This window comes from Pelodiscus sinensis, unplaced genomic scaffold, assembly GCF_049634645.1.
Source record: "Pelodiscus sinensis isolate JC-2024 unplaced genomic scaffold, ASM4963464v1 ctg58, whole genome shotgun sequence".
Classification (NCBI taxonomy): domain Eukaryota; kingdom Metazoa; phylum Chordata; order Testudines; family Trionychidae; genus Pelodiscus; species Pelodiscus sinensis.
Window position 1 is genome coordinate 263,765 of NW_027465922.1, and position 17,299 is coordinate 281,063.

A 17,299-nucleotide genomic window follows, 5' to 3' on the forward strand; every position below is an offset into this window, starting at 1 on the left:
CAGCTCTCCTTCGCCTCCTGCCTCTCCCTCTGCCTCTCTCTTTCTCTTCTCTTCCCCCTCCTGCCTTTCACTTGGGGGACCGCGGAGCCCAAACAGCCGCGTGCACCACTTGCTCCCATGCGGCGGCCTGACTGAGCGACGCAGAAGTCACCTGAGCACCACGGCAGGAGGCAACAGCGTCACGCAGAGGCAACAGCCAGCATTTCAGTGTTACAGTCACAGACATTGGGCTACTACCTATACGATATGATGGGGACTAACATAGGTACGTCTATTCAAGAGAGAGATCTTGGAGTCATTGTGGCTAGTTCTCTGGAAGCATCCGCTCAGTGTGCAGCTGCAGTCAGAAAAGCAAACACAATGGCTGTGTCTAGACTGGCAAGTTTTTCCACAAAAGCAGCCGTGTGACAGGGTGTTCGCCCTGCACTGGCCCTTTAAGGACAAACCCCAGCCCTGAGCAGGGCCTGGGAGTTTAGCCCCAGCTGAGGCTGCTTTAGGTGATTAGGGCCCAGCTGGGAGCTATATAAGAGCAGGGCGGCTGCTCCCCGGGAAGGCAGTGAGGGCCTGGCTGCTGGGGGAGTAGGAGGCTCCCTGGAGCTAGGGCAGGGCTGGGGAAGCTCTGGCCAAGCAAACCCCCAGACTGCAGGGTCTGAAGCACAGCCTGCTGGAGGAACAACTACCCCCGGAAGGGGGGCTCAGAGACTGACGTGGGCACTGCCGGAGGGCAGTGTATTGAAGAGGACGCCACGGCCTGGAGGAAAGAGGGGAAACGCCACCAGAGGGAAGGAACCCGGCCAGCCAAAGACGCTAATGTCGAGGACAGACGGCCGGGGGTGCTGCGGTGGTGAGTCAACCCCCTCACAAGCTGCTTTTGTGGAAAAACTTGCCAGCTGTCTACACTGGCCGCTTTAATTTCTGCAAGAACAGTGACGATCTCCTGTAAGAAATCAGTGCTTCTTGCAGAAATACTGTGCTGCTCCCATTTGGGCAAAAGTCCTTTAGCACAAAAGCTTTTGCGCAAAAGGGCCAGTGCAGACAGCTGAGATTTGTCTTGTGCAAAAAAGCCCCGAGCGTGAAAATGGCGATTGGGGCTTTTTTGTGGAAAAGCGTCTAGATTGGCACGGACGCTTTTCCGCAGAAAGTGCTTTTGCAGAGAAGCGTCCGTGCCAATCTAGACGCTCTTTTCCGCAAATGCTTTTAACGGAAAACTTTTCCGTTAAAAGCATTTGCGGAAAATCATCCCAGTCTAGATGTAGCCAGAGTGTTTGAGTCCTTAAAAAAGGACTAGTGATAAGACAGAACATCTTATTGCCTCTCTATAAAACCATGGGACGCCCACATCTTGAATGCTGGGTACAGACGTGGTCGCCTCATATCAAAAGAGATCTCTTGGCCTTGGAAAAGATTCAGAAAAGGGCCACAAAAATGATGAGAGGTTTGGAACGGGTCCCATCTGAAGAGAGATTTAAAAGATTTGGACTCTTCATCTTAGAGAAGAGGAGGCTAAGGGGGGGGGGGGGTGTAGGATAGAGGTCTATACAATCGTGACTGGTGAGGAGAAAGTGAATAAGGAAAAGTTATTTACTTAGTCCCCCAATATAAGAACTAGGGGTCACGAAACGAAATTAGTAGGTAACTGGTTTAACAAAAGGGTTTTTTTTTTTTCATGTTGCACGTCGTCAACCTGTGGAACTCCTTGCCAGAGGATGTTGTGAGGACCTTTAACGGGGTTCAAAAAAGAACTAGACTAATTCCTGGAGGTTAGGTCCTGTGACGGACCAGGCCGTGTCTGGGCACAGCTGAGGGTGTCCGCTCAGGGCGAATTGCTCAAATCCGGGGCTCCTTACAGCCCCCAGACTGGTGACTTCTCCAAACAGGCCACAAACCAGTCCCACAGAGCGCTTCAGCTGCCTGCCTGAAGCCTCACGAGCAAAACCCCTCCGACACCCCAGCAATATCCGTGCCCCAGATGGCCCCGGGCCTATACACCGGTGGGGGGTCCTAGCACCCAATCCCACCTACCCCGAACAAGTTCTGTCCGGTTCCAAGAAACCAGACACAGATCCCTGGTCAATTTACCCTCTGGACCTTACCCACAAATCACGCTGAGCCAATCCCTTAGAATCTAACAACTAAAGGTTTATTATCACAAGAAAGAAAAGCCTGAGAGTGAGGTTGTTAAAGGATAGTACGTTACATGCACCGAATCTCCCAGTTCTCGATGCAGGCTCTAGCAGAGATGTTACAGCTGCTGCTTAAAAGTCCTTGTTGCGCATCCTAGGATCAGGATGGGTTCACAGGTCTTCCGGGCTCTTCGATCCCTGCAGTGCTGCCTCTGGGATGAAGTGCTAAGCTGAGAACAAAATGGCGTCGACCACATGGCCTCTTTATACCTCCTTCCTGGTCCCTTCTTGGCTGCAGCAGGTCACCTGGCCAGCAGCCAATCTCTGTGCTCCCTGCTGGCAGCTCTCAGGTGACAGCCCTCATTCTTTGGGTGTGTCCTTGGCCCATTGAGAGCCATTGTCCCACAGGGCCCCGCTAATTAGCATGTCCACAGGCCCGGCCCTGCCCAATGCTCAACCACATGCAGGGAAATATTCAGTATCCATACAAGTACATGCTAATAATTGCACACACAGACATTATACAATCACATGAACAGCATACATAGGATCAGTAGACAGTGAGCTCCTAGTCAACACCCCACATGGCCCCTTTTATACCACTTCTGGGGCCAACACCCCCACCTATGGGTGCATCAGCGATCTGGCTGCTCCCCTCAAAATCCAGTAATGTGATACTCCCAATGCAAAATTGATGCAGGAAGTGATGCCAGTAACATCACTGAGGGCATCACAGGCCTCCCCATGCTTTGGCTCTGTGTCATCACGTGTTCTAACCCAATGTTAGAAACAACAATACAGAGCCGGATCAGTGTATGAGAATCCAGTTTGCCAAAAATAGGCTTCATTATTGCAAGGTCTGCCCTATTGACAACCATGTCCTTGCACTGTCTCACCAACCCAAGGTAGAACTTGGTAAGAACCACAGCTACTTGGATCTGCTTCTGTGGCATGATCCCTAAGTGTGTCAGGTGATTTTGCCCCGAGCTGAAGAAAATAGTGAATTTATCCAGGCCAGCTCTGGCAACTCCCCGAACAACAATTAACACTGTGTGAATGCAGGTATTCTCACCCCAAACTGTGTAGGTAATTTGCACTTAGCCCTGGAAACAAAATGGTGGCGTGCCTCAGTTTCCCTTTTCCACACAGGACCTTCTGGCTTGAACCCTTTTTGTCCTGTAAAAAGTTCCAAGACCAGTTACAAGCATTAACCATGCACTAGCAACATCGCAATGTCCCTTTACATACCGTCTGTGGTTTGGTACATCTCTGGACAGAGTACATGGTATTTCCATAAGGTCATGCCCATTGTATACCCTTACAATTCTCTGCCACAATAATCCATTGGTTACAAGAATTAACATCAGTAACAAGAACCATCCTATCTCAGGTGTATACTGACATTCTCCATCAGGCCCCTTCTCTGGCCCCACACCTTTGCAGTTTTGGCCCTTCAGGTTTAAACTGCAAATCTTCTTGGCCAAAACAAGTCCTGCCCCTCCCCCTTGTCCTGTGGGCTAAAGGCCTGTGTGACTGACCAGGCCATGTCCGGGCACAGCTGAGGGCGTCCGCTCAGGGCGAATTGCTCAAATCCGGGGCTCCTTACAGCCCCCAGACTGGTGACCTCTCCGAACAGGCCACAAACCAGTCCCACAGAGCGCTTCAGCTGCCTGCCTGAAGCCTCCCGAGCAAAACCCCTCCGACACCCCAGCAATATCCGTGCCCTAGATGGCCCCGGGCCTCATACACAGGTGGGGGGTCCTAGCACTCAATCCCACCTCCCCTGAACAAGTTCTGTCTGGTTCCAAGAAACCAGCCACAGATCCCTGGTCAATTTACCCTCTGGACCTTACCCACAAATCACGCTGGGCCAATCCTTTAGCATCTAACAACTAAAGGTTTATTATCACAAGAAAGAAAAGCCTGAGAGTGAGGTTGTTAAAGGATAGTACATTACATGCACCGAATCTCCCAGTCCTCGATGCAGGCTCTAGCAGAGATGTTGCAGCTGCTGGTTTAAAAGTTCTTATTGCACATCCTGAGATCAGGATGGGTTCACAGGTCTTTCTGGCTCTTCAATCCCTGCAGTGCTGCCTCTGGGATGAAGTGCTGAGCTGAGAACCAAGATGGCATCGACCACATGGCCTCTTTATACCTCCTTCCTGGTCTCTTCTTGGCTGTAGTAGGTCACCTGGCCAGCGGCCAATCTCTGTGTTCCCTGCTGGCAGCTCTCAGGTGACAGCCCCCATTCTTTAGGTGTGTCCTTGGCCCATTGAGAGCCATTGTCCCACAAGGCCTCACTGATTAGCATGTCCACAGGCCCGGCCCTGCCCAATGCTCAACCACATGCAGGGAAATATTCAGTGTCCATACAAGTACATGCTAACAATTGCACACACAGACATTCTACAATCACATGAACAGCGTACACAGGACTATCAGATAATAAGCTTCTAGTCAACACCCCACATGGCCCCCTTCTATACCACTTCTAGGGCCAGCACCCCCACCTATGGGTGCAGCAGTGATCTGGCTGCTCCCCTCAAGATCCAGCAACGTGACAGGTCTATTAGCCAGGATGCTAGGAGTGGTGTCCCTGGCCTCTGTCAGAAGCTGGGAATGGGCGACAGGGGAGGGATCACTGGATGATTCCCTGCTCCGTTCCCTCCCTCTGGGGCAGCTGGAATTGGGCGCTGTGGGCCGACAGGCCACGGGGCTAAATGAACCTTGGTCTGACCCCGTCTGGCCGTTCTGAAGTCGACTAGAATTCATTTCAAAACTCAGACTGCACGGCTGGCTTGACGCTATAACGAACTCTCTGAGCGCTAGGCTTGTCCGCAACTTTAAAGCTTTAAAAGGGAAGGAGAAACAAACAGGAAATAACACCCCAAACCGGTGTTCACACTTACTGCAGTGACCCCCAAAGAAACAGGCGAGTGGTTGGGGGCGAGATCCCGCTCTCTTACCTCAATGGCTCTTAGCTGATCGAGAGACTATTGCCTTGTTGGGACTTGCCAAACCGTTGGGGGAAACTGAGGCAGGAGGCTAAGCAACTTGAGGGGGCTAAGCAACTTGAGCCTGACCTGTTTTGAGATATGGGGCCATTCTGGGGGCTCGAAGCCCGTCTGATGAGCATATGCAGCCATCACTTCAAATAATCCTGTCACCATGGCTGCTGAAAACACAAGTCAAACCACAGCACGAAACAGGAAACCGGGCCCCTGCCAAGAGCATCCGAAGGGTCGAAAGCGCCTCCCAGGCTAACAGGCCCCTCTGAGACTTTGCACGTCGTGTCTCTGCCTCTCTCCTATTGTCTCCCTACCTCCCTCAACCGGTCGGACAGGTCGGGTCCTTCCCTTCCTGCCCAGAGGCAGCCGTCCTGCTGGGCCGTGCGACCGCTACCGGCCAGTAGGGGTGACCCACAGCCCCACACAGTGTATGGCCTGCCCACTATGTCACATGGGGACAATGCAGGCGGGGTGGGGGGAGCGCATGGGGCAGGGGGTGCTGGGGGCAATGCAGGCGGGGTGGGGGGAGCGCATGGGGCAGGGGGGTGTTGGGGCAATGCAGGCGGGGTGGGGGGAGCGCATGGGGCAGGGGGTGCTGGGGGCAATGCAGGCGGGGTGGGGGGGAGCGCATGGGGCAGAGGGTGCTGGGGGCAATGCAGGCGGGGTGGGGGGAGCGCATGGGGCAGGGGGTGCTGGGGGCAATGCAGGCGGGGTGGGGGGAGCGCATGGGGCAGGGGGTGCTGGGGGCAATGCAGGCGGGGTGGGGGGAGCGCATGGGGCAGGGGGTGCTGGGGCAATGCAGGCGGGGTGGGGGGAGCGCATGGGGCAGGGGGTGCTGGGGCAATGCAGGCGGGGTGGGGGGAGCGCATGGGGCAGGGGGTGCTGGGGGCAATGCAGGCGGGGTGGGGGGAGCGCATGGGGCAGAGGGTGCTGGGGCAATGCAGGCGGGGTGGGGGGAGCGCATGGGGCAGGGGGTGTTGGGGCAATGCAGGCGGGGTGGGGGGAGCGCATGGGGCAGGGGGTGCTGGGGGCAATGCAGGCGGGGTGGGGGGGAGCGCATGGGGCAGGGGGTGTTGGGGCAATGCAGGCGGGGTGGGGGGGAGCGCATGGGGCAGGGGGTGCTGGGGGCAATGCAGGCGGGGTGGGGGGGAGCGCATGGGGCAGAGGGTGCTGGGGGCAATGCAGGCGGGGTGCGGGGGAGCGCATGGGGCAGAGGGTGCTGGGGGCAATGCAGGCGGGGTGGGGGGAGCGCATGGGGCAGGGGGTGCTGGGGCAATGCAGGCGGGGTGGGGGGAGCGCATGGGGCAGAGGGTGCTGGGGCAATGCAGGCGGGGTGGGGGGAGCGCATGGGGCAGAGGGTGCTGGGGGCAATGCAGGCGGGTGGGGGAGCGCATGGGACAGAGGGTGCTGGGGGCAATGCAGGCGGGGTGGGGGGAGCGCATGGGGCAGGGGTGCTGGGGCAATGCAGGCGGGGTTGGGGGAGCGCATGGGGCAGGGGGTGCTAGGGGCAATGCAGGCGGGGTGGGGGGAGCGCATGGGGCAGGGGGGTGCTGGGGGCAATGCAGGCGGGGTGGGGGGAGCGCATGGGACAGGGGGTGCTGGGGCAATGCAGGCGGGGTGGGGGGAGCGCATGGGGCAGGGGGTGCTGGGGCAATGCAGGCGGGGTGGGGGGAGCGCATGGGGCAGGGGGTGCTGGGGCAATGCAGGCGGGGTGGGGGGAGCGCATGGGGCAGGGGTGTTGGGGCAATGCAGGCGGGGTGGGGGGAGCGCATGGGGCAGGGGTGCTGGGGGCAATGCAGGCGGGGTGGGGGGAGCGCATGGGGCAGGGGGGTGTTGGGGCAATGCAGGCGGGGTGGGGGGAGCGCATGGGGCAGGGGGTGCTGGGGGCAATGCAGGCGGGGTGGGGGGAGCGCATGGGGCAGAGGGTGCTGGGGGCAATGCAGGCGGGGTGCGGGGAGCGCATGGGGCAGAGGGTGCTGGGGCAATGCAGGCGGGGTGGGGGGAGCGCATGGGGCAGAGGGTGCTGGGGCAATGCAGGCGGGGTGGGGGGAGCGCATGGGGCAGAGGGTGCTGGGGGCAATGCAGGCGGGGTGGGGGGAGCGCATGGGACAGAGGGTGCTGGGGCAATGCAGGCGGGGTGGGGGGAGCGCATGGGGCAGGGGGTGCTGGGGCAATGCAGGCGGGGTTGGGGGAGCGCAATGGGGCAGGGGGTGCTAGGGGCAATGCAGGCGGGGTGGGGGGAGCGCATGGGGCAGGGGGGTGCTGGGGGCAATGCAGGCGGGGTGGGGGGAGCGCATGGGACAGGGGGTGCTGGGGCAATGCAGGCGGGGTGGGGGGAGCGCATGGGGCAGGGGGTGCTGGGGCAATGCAGGCGGGGTGGGGGGAGCGCATGGGGCAGGGGGTGCTGGGGCAATGCAGGCGGGGTGGGGGGAGCGCATGGGGCAGAGGGTGCTGGGGCAATGCAGGCGGGGTGGGGGGAGCGCATGGGGCAGGGGGTGCTGGGGCAATGCAGGCGGGGTGGGGGGAGCGCACGGGGCAGGGGGTGCTGGGGCAATGCAGGCGGGGTGGGGGGACCGCACGGGCAGGGGGTGCTGGGGGCAATGCAGGCGGGGTGCGGGGAGCGCATGGGGCAGGGGGTGCTGGGGCAATGCAGGCGGGGTGGGGGGAGCGCACGGGGCAGGGGGTGCTGGGGCAATGCAGGCGGGGTGGGGGGAGCGCATGGGGCAGGGGGTGCTGGGGGCAATGCAGGCGGGGTGGGGGGAGCGCATGGGGCAGGGGGTGCTGGGGCAATGCAGGCGGGGTGGGGGAGCGCATGGGGCAGGGGGTGCTGGGGGCAATGCAGGCGGGGTGGGGGGAGCGCATGGGACAGGGGGTGCTGGGGGCAATGCAGGCGGGGTGGGGGGAGCGCACGGGGCAGGGGGTGCTGGGGGCAATGCAGGCGGGGTGGGGGGAGCGCACGGGGCAGGGGGTGCTGGGGGCAATGCAGGCGGGGTGGGGGGAGCGCATGGGGCAGAGGGTGCTGGGGCAATGCAGGTGGGGTGGGGGGAGCGCATGGGGCAGGGGGTGCTGGGGCAATGCAGGCGGGGTGGGGGGAGCGCATGGGGCAGGGGGTGCTGGGGCAATGCAGGCGGGGTGGGGGGAGCGCATGGGGCAGGGGGTGCTGGGGGCAATGCAGGCGGGGTGGGGGGAGCGCATGGGGCAGGGGGGTGCTGGGGGCAATGCAGGCGGGGTGGGGGGAGCGCATGGGGCAGGGGGGTGCTGGGGCAATGCAGGCGGGGTGGGGGGAGCGCATGGGGCAGTGGGGTGCTGGGGGCAATGCAGGCGGGGTGGGGGGAGCGCATGGGGCAGGGGGGTGCTGGGGCAATGCAGGCGGGGTGGGGGGAGCGCATGGAGCAGTGGGGTGCTGGGGGCAATGCAGGCGGGGTGGGGGGAGCGCATGGGACAGGGGGTGCTGGGGCAATGCAGGCGGGGTGGGGGGAGCGCATGGGGCAGGGGGGTGCTGGGGCAATGCAGGCGGGGTGGGGGGAGCGCATGGGGCAGGGGGGTGCTGGGGGCAATGCAGGCGGGGTGGGGGGGAGCGCATGGGGCAGGGGGGTGCTGGGGCAATGCAGGCGGGGTGGGGGGAGCGCATGGAGCAGTGGGGTGCTGGGGGCAATGCAGGCGGGGTGGGGGGAGCGCACGGGGCAGGGGGGGTGCTGGGGCAATGCAGGCGGGGTGGGGGGAGCGCATGGAGCAGTGGGGTGCTGGGGGCAATGCAGGCGGGGTGGGGGGAGCGCATGGGGCAGGGGGGTGCTGGGGCAATGCAGGCGGGGTGGGGGGAGCGCATGGAGCAGTGGGGTGCTGGGGGCAATGCAGGCGGGGTGGGGGGAGCGCATGGGGCAGGGGGTGCTGGGGGCAATGCAGGCGGGGTGGGGGGAGCGCATGGGGCAGGGGGGTGCTGGGGCAATGCAGGCGGGGTGGGGGGAGCGCATGGGGCAGGGGGTGCTGGGGGCAATGCAGGCGGGGTGGGGGGAGCGCATGGGGCAGGGGGGTGCTGGGGGCAATGCAGGCGGGGTGGGGGGAGCGCATGGGGCAGGGGGGTGCTGGGGCAATGCAGGCGGGGTGGGGGGAGCGCATGGAGCAGTGGGGTGCTGGGGGCAATGCAGGCGGGGTGGGGGGAGCGCATGGGGCAGGGGGTGCTGGGGCAATGCAGGCGGGGCTGAGGGGTAAGCTGCGCGGCCCCCGTCGGACTCTGGCTCCCCCCCCCCCCGCGGCTGCGCGGCCCCCGTCGGACTCTGGCTCCCCCCCCGCGGCTGCGCGGCCCCGTCGGACTCTGGCTCCCCCCCGCGGCTGCACGGCCCCCGTCGGACTCTGGCTCCCCCCCCCCCGCGGCTGCGCGGCCCCGTCGGACTCTGGCCCCCCCCGCGGCTGCACGGCCCCCGTCGGACTCTGGCTCCCCCCCCCCCGCGGCTGCGCGGCCCCCGTCGGACTCTGGCTCCCCCCCCCGCGGCTGCACGGCCCCCGTCGGACTCTGGCTCCCCCCCCCCGCGGCTGCGCGGCCCCCGTCGGACTCTGGCTCCCCCCCCCCGCGGCTGCACGGCCCCCGTCGGACTCTGGCTCCCCCCCCCCCGCGGCTGCACGGCCCCCGTCGGACTCTGGCTCCCCCCCCCCCGCGGCCTGCGCGGCCCCGTCGGACTCTGGCTCCCCCCCCCCGCGGCTGCACGGCCCCGTCGGACTCTGGCTCCCCCCCCCCCGCGGCTGCGCGGCCCCCGTCGGACTCTGGCTCCCCCCCCCCCGCGGCTGCACGGCCCCGTCGGACTCTGGCTCCCCCCCCCCGTGGCTGCGCGGCCCCCGTCGGACTCTGGCTCCCCCCCCCTCGCGGCTGCGCGGCCCCCGTCGGACTCTGGCTCCCCCCCGCGGCTGCGCGGCCCCCGTCGGACTCTGGCTCCCCCCCCCGCGGCTGCGCGGCCCCCGTCGGACTCTGGCTCCCCCCCCCCCGCGGCCTGCGCGGCCCCCGTCGGACTCTGGCTCCCCCCCCCGCGGCTGCACGGCCCCCGTCGGACTCTGGCTCCCCCCCTCGCGGCTGCACGGCCCCGTCGGACTCTGGCTCCCCCCCCCGCGGCTGCGCGGCCCCCGTCGGACTCTGGCTCCCCCCCCCGCGGCTGCACGGCCCCCGTCGGACTCTGGCTCCCCCCCCCCCCGCGGCTGCGCGGCCCCCGTCGGACTCTGGCTCCCCCCCCCCCCGCGCTGCGCGGCCCCCGTCGGACTCTGGCTCCCCCCCCCCCCGCGGCTGCGCGGCCCCCGTCGGACTCTGGCTCCCCCCCCCCCCGCGGCTGCGCGGCCCCCGTCGGACTCTGGCTCCCCCCCCGCGGCTGCGCGGCCCCCGTCGGACTCTGGCTCCCCCCGCGGCTGCGCGGCCCCCGTCGGACTCTGGCTCCCCCCCCCCCGCGGCTGCGCGGCCCCCGTCGGACTCTGGCTCCCCCCGCGGCTGCGCGGCCCCGTCGGACTCTGGCTGCCGGGCTCCCCTGCCGACTGGCTCCCCGCGCCGCGGCCCGTCCCTCTCTGTCCCCGCAGGTTGCTGACGACGGCTACGGCGTCTCTTACATCATCTCTGGCGAGAACCTGCTGACGTTCCACATCTCCAGCAAGTTCTCCAGCCCCGAGACGGTGAGTCGGCCCGGCCCGGCAGGCGGGTGCTCAGCAGCTGTCCCAGCTCTCCCTGGAGATGCGCCCTGGGGAACGCCTGGTCGGCCTGGGTGTGTCTGCGCAGCAAAGTCGTTTTGAAATAACAGCCCTTATTTCGAGTCACCTTCCCAGCGACTACGCAGCCAAACCGCTATTTCGAAATGAATCCAAACTAGCGGAGCCCTTATTTCGAGTTTGGGAAACCTCATTCCACGGGGAGTAACGCAAAATTCCAAAGAGCTATTTCGAAATGAGCGCTCTGTAGACACTTCTATCGAGGCCGGGGGCCGCCAGCCTTCCCAGGGTGCCCTCGTGGCCACTCCAGCCTCAAGCAAGAACACTCCTCTCCCTCCCCCCTCCCCGGAGCCCTTCAAGGGGTTGACTCTGGCCACAGAGCCTGGGCCAGCTCCAAGCCTGCCCAGAGCCAGCAGCCACTGCCCCGACCCAGTGGCCCCAAAACATGAGCCAGCGAGCCACTGGCAGCCAGCCCTCCGCCGCCCCCCAGGAGCAGGCTGCCAGCTCCCCGGAGCCTGCCAGGGTCTGGAGAAGGCAGGCGCCTTCCTGGTCCAGGGTGGAGATCACGGACCTTATTCAGGTTGGGGGGATGCCCCCAACGTCCATGATCTCAGCCCTAGATGGAGGATTGCGGCCGTCTATGGCAGGATAGCTGCCAGCCTGGCCACCAACGGCCACATGCGAACCCAGGAGCAGGTCAGCATGAAAGTCAAGTTGGTCTGGCGAGACCCCCAACCCGGAGCTGCCCCTCCCCCTTCCTCCCCTGTCATCCCCCTTCCAGCTCCCTCCTCCCAGGCTTCCCCCCTCCCACCTCCGTTCCCAGTCTCACCAGAGTTTCATTCCCTCCCCCCCCAGTTTTGTTAAATAAAGAGAGTTTGTGTTCATGAAAATAGGTGTATTTTATTTGACACCAGGAAGGGGGGTAGGGAGGGGTAAGTGAGGGACGAATGAGGCACCAGCCCCCAGTGGGGCAGACCAGGGAGGCTCTTCGTGCTCCTCAGGGTGGACGCTCTCCCGCAGGGTCTCCTGGATACTGACAGCCCCCGATGGACCCCCCCGGACGGCAGCCTGCAGACAGTGCAGCCAGGCTCGCAGCAACACGTCCACGAGAAGCACCAGCGTGCCCAGGGCAGCTCCGGCTCCATGTTGCCGAGTGCTGTGGTGTCCCGTGTGAGGGCACCAGAGCACGCAGAGACAAATGCTTTGCTGTCCCTCAGCGAGGTGGGCAGGCAAGCAGGGAAAGCTGAGAACTGGCTGCCAGGGGGTCCCCTTAAGCACAGAGCTCAGTTAGCCTCAGGCAGCAGCCCCACACAGTAAGTCCTGACCTGGCCCTCTGCCGGACCTGGTTCTGCTATTTCGCATTTCTGTGTAGATGCGTTATTTTGAAATAACACTGTAGTGTAACTACATGTAGACATAACCTCAGAGGGCAGCCCGGACCGACCCCTGACCCCCGACCCCCGGCAGCCCCTCTCCGACTCCCTCCCAGTCCTCAGCGGGACAGGACGGTTCCGCTGACCCTCTCCCCGTCCTACCCCATGGGGCTTGTCCTCGGGCAGCACCCCACTTCCGGAGCACGATGGGCCCCCATCCTGCCTGTCCCCCCAGCACCCCTCTGCCAAGGGCCTGGGACCCGCCCCCTCTTGGGGCTTCCCGCGCTGCCCCAGTTAACCAGGCCCTGTCTCCCCGCAGGACTCCAGGCGCTTCGGGAAGAACATCTGCCAGGCCATGCTGGACATCGCGGCCCTCCTGAGCGCAGCCGAAGGCTCTTCCCCGGTAAGTGCCTTGAGAGCAGCCCCCCGCCCACCGGCCCCGCCTTGAACGCATATTCTCACCAGCAACTACACACCTCACCACAGCAACTCGAACTCAGGAACCAATCCATGCAACAAACCTCGGTGCCAACTCTGCCCACATATCTACACCAGCAACACCATCACAGGACCTAACCCGATCAGCCATACCGTCACTGGCTCATTCTCCTGCACATCCACCAATGTAATATATGCCATCAAGTGCCAGCAATGCCCCACTGCTATATACATCGGCCAAACTGGACAGTCCCTGCGTAAAAGAATCAACGGACACAAATCAGATATTAGGAATGGCAACATACAAAAACCTGTAGGGAACATTTCAAGCTCCCTGGACACACAATTGCAGATTTCAAGGTAGCCATCCTGCAGCACAAAAACTTCAGGACCAGACTTCAAAGAGAAACTGCTGAGCTCCAGTTCATCTGCAAGTTTGACACAATCAACTCTGGATTAAACACAGACTATGAATGGCTCACTAACTACAAAAGCAGCTTCTGCTCTCTTGGAATTCACACCTCCAGGTCAGCTGCTAGAAGTGGGCCTCATCCTCCTTGATTGGATCCACCTCGTCATCTCCAGCCTGATCCTGGCCTGCATATTTCTACCTGCCTCTGGGAATTTCCACTACATGCATCTGATGAAGTGGGTCTTTGCCCACGAAAGCTTCTGCTCCTACACTTCAGTTAGTCTATAAGGTGCCACAGGACTCCTCACCACTTTTGCAGATTCAGACTAACACGGCTGCCCCTCTGATACTTGACCGGCTGAGGGTCTGTGAGAGCAGCAGGCCTGTGGGACCCAGAGACTAAGCGATAGTTCTGGGGTGCTGAGCGCCCCTGGGCAAACCCCACTTCCTAAGGGTGTTGGTCCCCAGCGCCGATGCTGCGAGATCTGTCGCCTGGTGCTGCGGGAGGCTCTGATTCCATCTGCGCTGCACACGATCAGGCTGCCAGTCGGAACGACACCAAGCAGTGGCCAGCGGGGAGAGCTCAGCGCCTGCGCCTGTGGGGGAGGGTGTCACGACGCGGTCAGTCCTCAGCCCAGCAACAGCCACGATCTCCATCACCAACCTACCCGGAATAGCACCCTGCTGCTGGGTGTGAGCAGGGAGCAGAGTCGGCAGGACGGTCCCAGCGGGGGCGGGGCGGTTCTGCAGACCAAGCGCACTCGCTGCCCGGGGCCTCTGGCCCGTGCGGTGCAGGAGGGCAGGGGAGGCGATCACAGTGGTCCCCTCTGGCTTTTCCACCTGTGCAAACCCGGCGCCCCGCCGGCCCCAGCCCCTCGCAGGCCTTTGGCTCATTGACGTTGGGCCTGCGCCCGAGTCGCTCGGCGACAGACGCTGAGTCTGGAGGCCTCTCGCCCGCGTGGCCCGGCTCGTGGCTGGAGGAGGGGCTGATCGGTACCATCGCTGTGCACTTTGGGGGGTCGCTGTGAGTCCTTGGGGTGTAACTGGGAGCTGGGGTACGGCGGAGCCCTCTGGGCCCCTCCGACTGTGAGGCTGCATCCAACAGCCGCCCTCCCCAGCTGTGCATTTGTGGAGCTGTCCACGGGCAGGGACACAGCTGATTTCCACGAATGTTTTCACCAGCCACTCCTGAACCAAGCCTAGCGAGGCCCCAGCCAATGGCCCCGGCTCCCCAGCCTCACAGCTGTCCCCTAGGACCCCGGGGGGACCCCTGACCAGTGTCAGTGCCTTACCCAGGCCCCCGCCCTGAATGTGGAGAGGGCAAAGCGCCAGCCCCTGTTCCCAAGCAGATTTCCCCTGGCCCTTTAGGGGAAGCCAGCACACTGCCCTGGGGGAGAATACCGAGCAGATGTGTGAATTACAGCAAGATCGATTGTCAGTGACAATCGGTACCAGCTGTACAGACCAAGGCAGACGGCCTGAACAACCAAACCTTATTGATGGAAACCGCTGATGTGAAGTGAACAGCACTTTCCCGGTGGACATACACTTCTTCCGTGGTCTATTGTGTTCCTTAACCGGCCATCACCAGGAATAGCTCACTCACACTGTGTTGGCTGGACTGGATGTAAATTACCTCCTGGGAGTTACTCCAAGAGCCGAACCAATGAGGCACCTTACAGACTCACAGATAATTGGGGTGTGCGCATGGGTGGGTAAACCCCCCTCATCAGGTGAAGCGGAGTGGAAGTTGCAGAAGCAGGAGTATTGGTGCAGAAGACGTTGCTTGTGGTAAAAAGCTCATCGAGTCAGGGTGGGAGTGGGTCGTTCGCGGCATTTGGTCTGGGAAGGTGACTTCTGCAGTGCTGAGCTGGGAGTGCTGAATTTGTATGTGAACTCTCGTTCCCACGTCTCCCTCTGTAACTGCTTCTTGCAATTCCCGTGTCGCAGGGCTCCTCAGCGCCTCCGCAGATACAGGCTAATGGGCCCCTCTGAGACGTTTCACAAGAGCAAACTCATCGGCAATACGGGCACATCGGCGACAGGCGAACTCCCCCGACAGCCACGTCACCTGCCTGCCAACAGGAGGCTCCTATTCAGGGAACCGGCCCCTTCCCGTGGACACCTGCGGGACGTGGTTTGCACGAGCCACCTCAGAATTGCACCACAGTCCTGCCCTGGGGGCCGGGGCCGAGGGGTGTTGCTGTGGGGTGCAGAGCGTCAGACCGTCCCCCTCAGCTCGCGGCAGGCGGGTGAGTCAGTGACTCACGCCGAGGCCTTGGCTGCCACGTTCTGCTCCCTTCCTACGCAGGAGCCTCGTGTCGAACCCTGGCAGGGCCCGGCTGCCGCGTAACAGGCTGGAATTGGAGCCCTGCGCTCTGTTTAGCCAGGCCAGGGGGGAGCAGGCCCCCAGGGACCGTACCGGCCTGGGACAGAGGGACGTGGCCGAGGGCTCTGCCCGTAACTGGAGGGAAATGGAAGCTCGGAGAGGTGTCCTGGCCCAGGACACCCAGCGCAGCCTCAGCTCCTGGCACAGGGACAGCAGCCACGAGGCAGACAGTCAGGGCCAGCTGACTCCGAGAAAGGGGCAGCCAGCAGGCCGAGGGGAAGGCTGGTTCGTAGCGGGCGGCCCCGCCAGTGCTTGGAGCGGCCTGGCTGTGCCTGGCAGGCTCGAGGCTTTGGGAGGAGACAGCTGGGGCTGTGGGGAAGGGCCAGGGGAGCAGGTGGTGCTAGAGTTGAGGAGGGGCAGGGAGAGGCAGCCATGAAAGGGTCCCTGGGTTGGGGCCCCGGGTAGTGGCCGACCTGCCCCCCTTTCCCCGGCGCTTGCCAGTGATGAAGGCGGCCAGGAGAGGCTGCTGTGTGGCGGTGGAGTGAGGGGCCGGAGTGGCCCCAGGGGGGTGTGACCCCACAGCAGAGTCCTGCTCCCTGGGGTGAGGTGCTGGGGCCAGGCCCCCAAACCTGCATTGATTGGCTCCGCACAGGCGACTAATTCTCAGCAGCGGCTCTGCAGGGACCAGCCAACCCCCCTGGCGCACCCCGGACCGGACACGTGCAGCTACCCCTGCACCAAGGGACCCACTCCTCTGCCAGCAGCCACTGGGCCTCGGTGCCTCGGTGCCTCAGAAGCCTAATCCGAACTAGCTAGTCCATGCCGCATGTAGCTGTGGGGCACGGGGTCCGACCTAGCCGGCATTTAACAATGGCGCCGGCCGGCTTTATGCAAATGAAGCCCGGGAAATTCAAATCCCGGGCTTCATTTGCAACTCCGTATGACTACATTACCCCCCTAGTTCGAACTAGGGGGGTAGTGTAGACAGACCCCCTGACAGGTAGGAACTTTTCCCTAATGTCCAACCTAAACCTCCCTTGCTGCAGATTAAGCCCATTGCTGCTTGTTCTATCCTCAGAGGCCAAGATGAACAAGTTTTCTCCCTCCTCCTTATGACACCCTTTTAGATATCTGAAAACAGCTCTCATGTCCCCTGTCATGTTACTGGATTTTGAGGGGAGCAGCCAGATCACTGCTGCACCCATAGGTGGGGGTGTTGGCCCCAGAAATGGTATAAAAGGGGCCATGTGGGCTGTTGAATAGAAGCTCACTGTCTGCTGATCCTGTGTACACTGTTCATGTGGTTGTATAATGTCTGTGTGTGTAGGTCGGAATCTGTAATCTGTGTGGAAACTGAATATTTCTCTGAATGTGGTTGAGCATTGGGCAGAGCCCGGGCCTGTGGACATGCTAATTAGTGAGGCCCTGTGGGACAATGGCTCTCAATGGGCCAAGCACACACCTAAAGAACGAGTGGGGACTCATACCTAAGGGCTACCAGCAGAGAACACAGAAATAAGCCGTGAGCCAGGTGACCTGCTGTAGCCAAGAGGAGACCAGGAAGGAGCGATAAAGGGTCCATGTGGCGGACTCCATCTTGGTCACTCAGCTCAGCACTTCATCCCAGAGGCAGCACTGCAGGGATCAAAGAGCCGGAAAGAACTGTGGACCCATCCTGATCGTAGGATGTGCAACAAGGACTTTTAAGCCAGCAGCTGTGACATCTCTGCTAGAGCCTTCACCGAGAACTGGGAGATTCGGTGCATGTAACGTACTGTACTTTAATAACCTCACTCTCAGGCTTTTCTTTCTTATGTTAATAAACCTTTAGTTGTTAGATGCTAAAGGATTGGCCCAGCGTGATTTGTGGGTAAGGTCCAGAGGGTAAATTGACCAGGGATCTGTGGCTGGTTTCTTGGAACCGGACAGAACTTGTT

General features: G+C 62.5%; 1 long non-coding RNA gene across 1 annotated transcript; it reads left to right on the top strand.

Annotated features, from left to right (window-relative positions):
• Positions 1-10,419: 10,419 nt before the first annotated feature.
• LOC142825012 (uncharacterized) lies at positions 10,420-15,753 on the top strand. Its single transcript, XR_012899553.1, has 3 exons — positions 10,420-10,777; positions 12,503-12,586; positions 14,984-15,753. It is a non-coding gene; the product is annotated as an uncharacterized LOC142825012 (long non-coding RNA).
• The last annotated feature ends 1,546 nt before the right edge of the window (positions 15,754-17,299 follow it).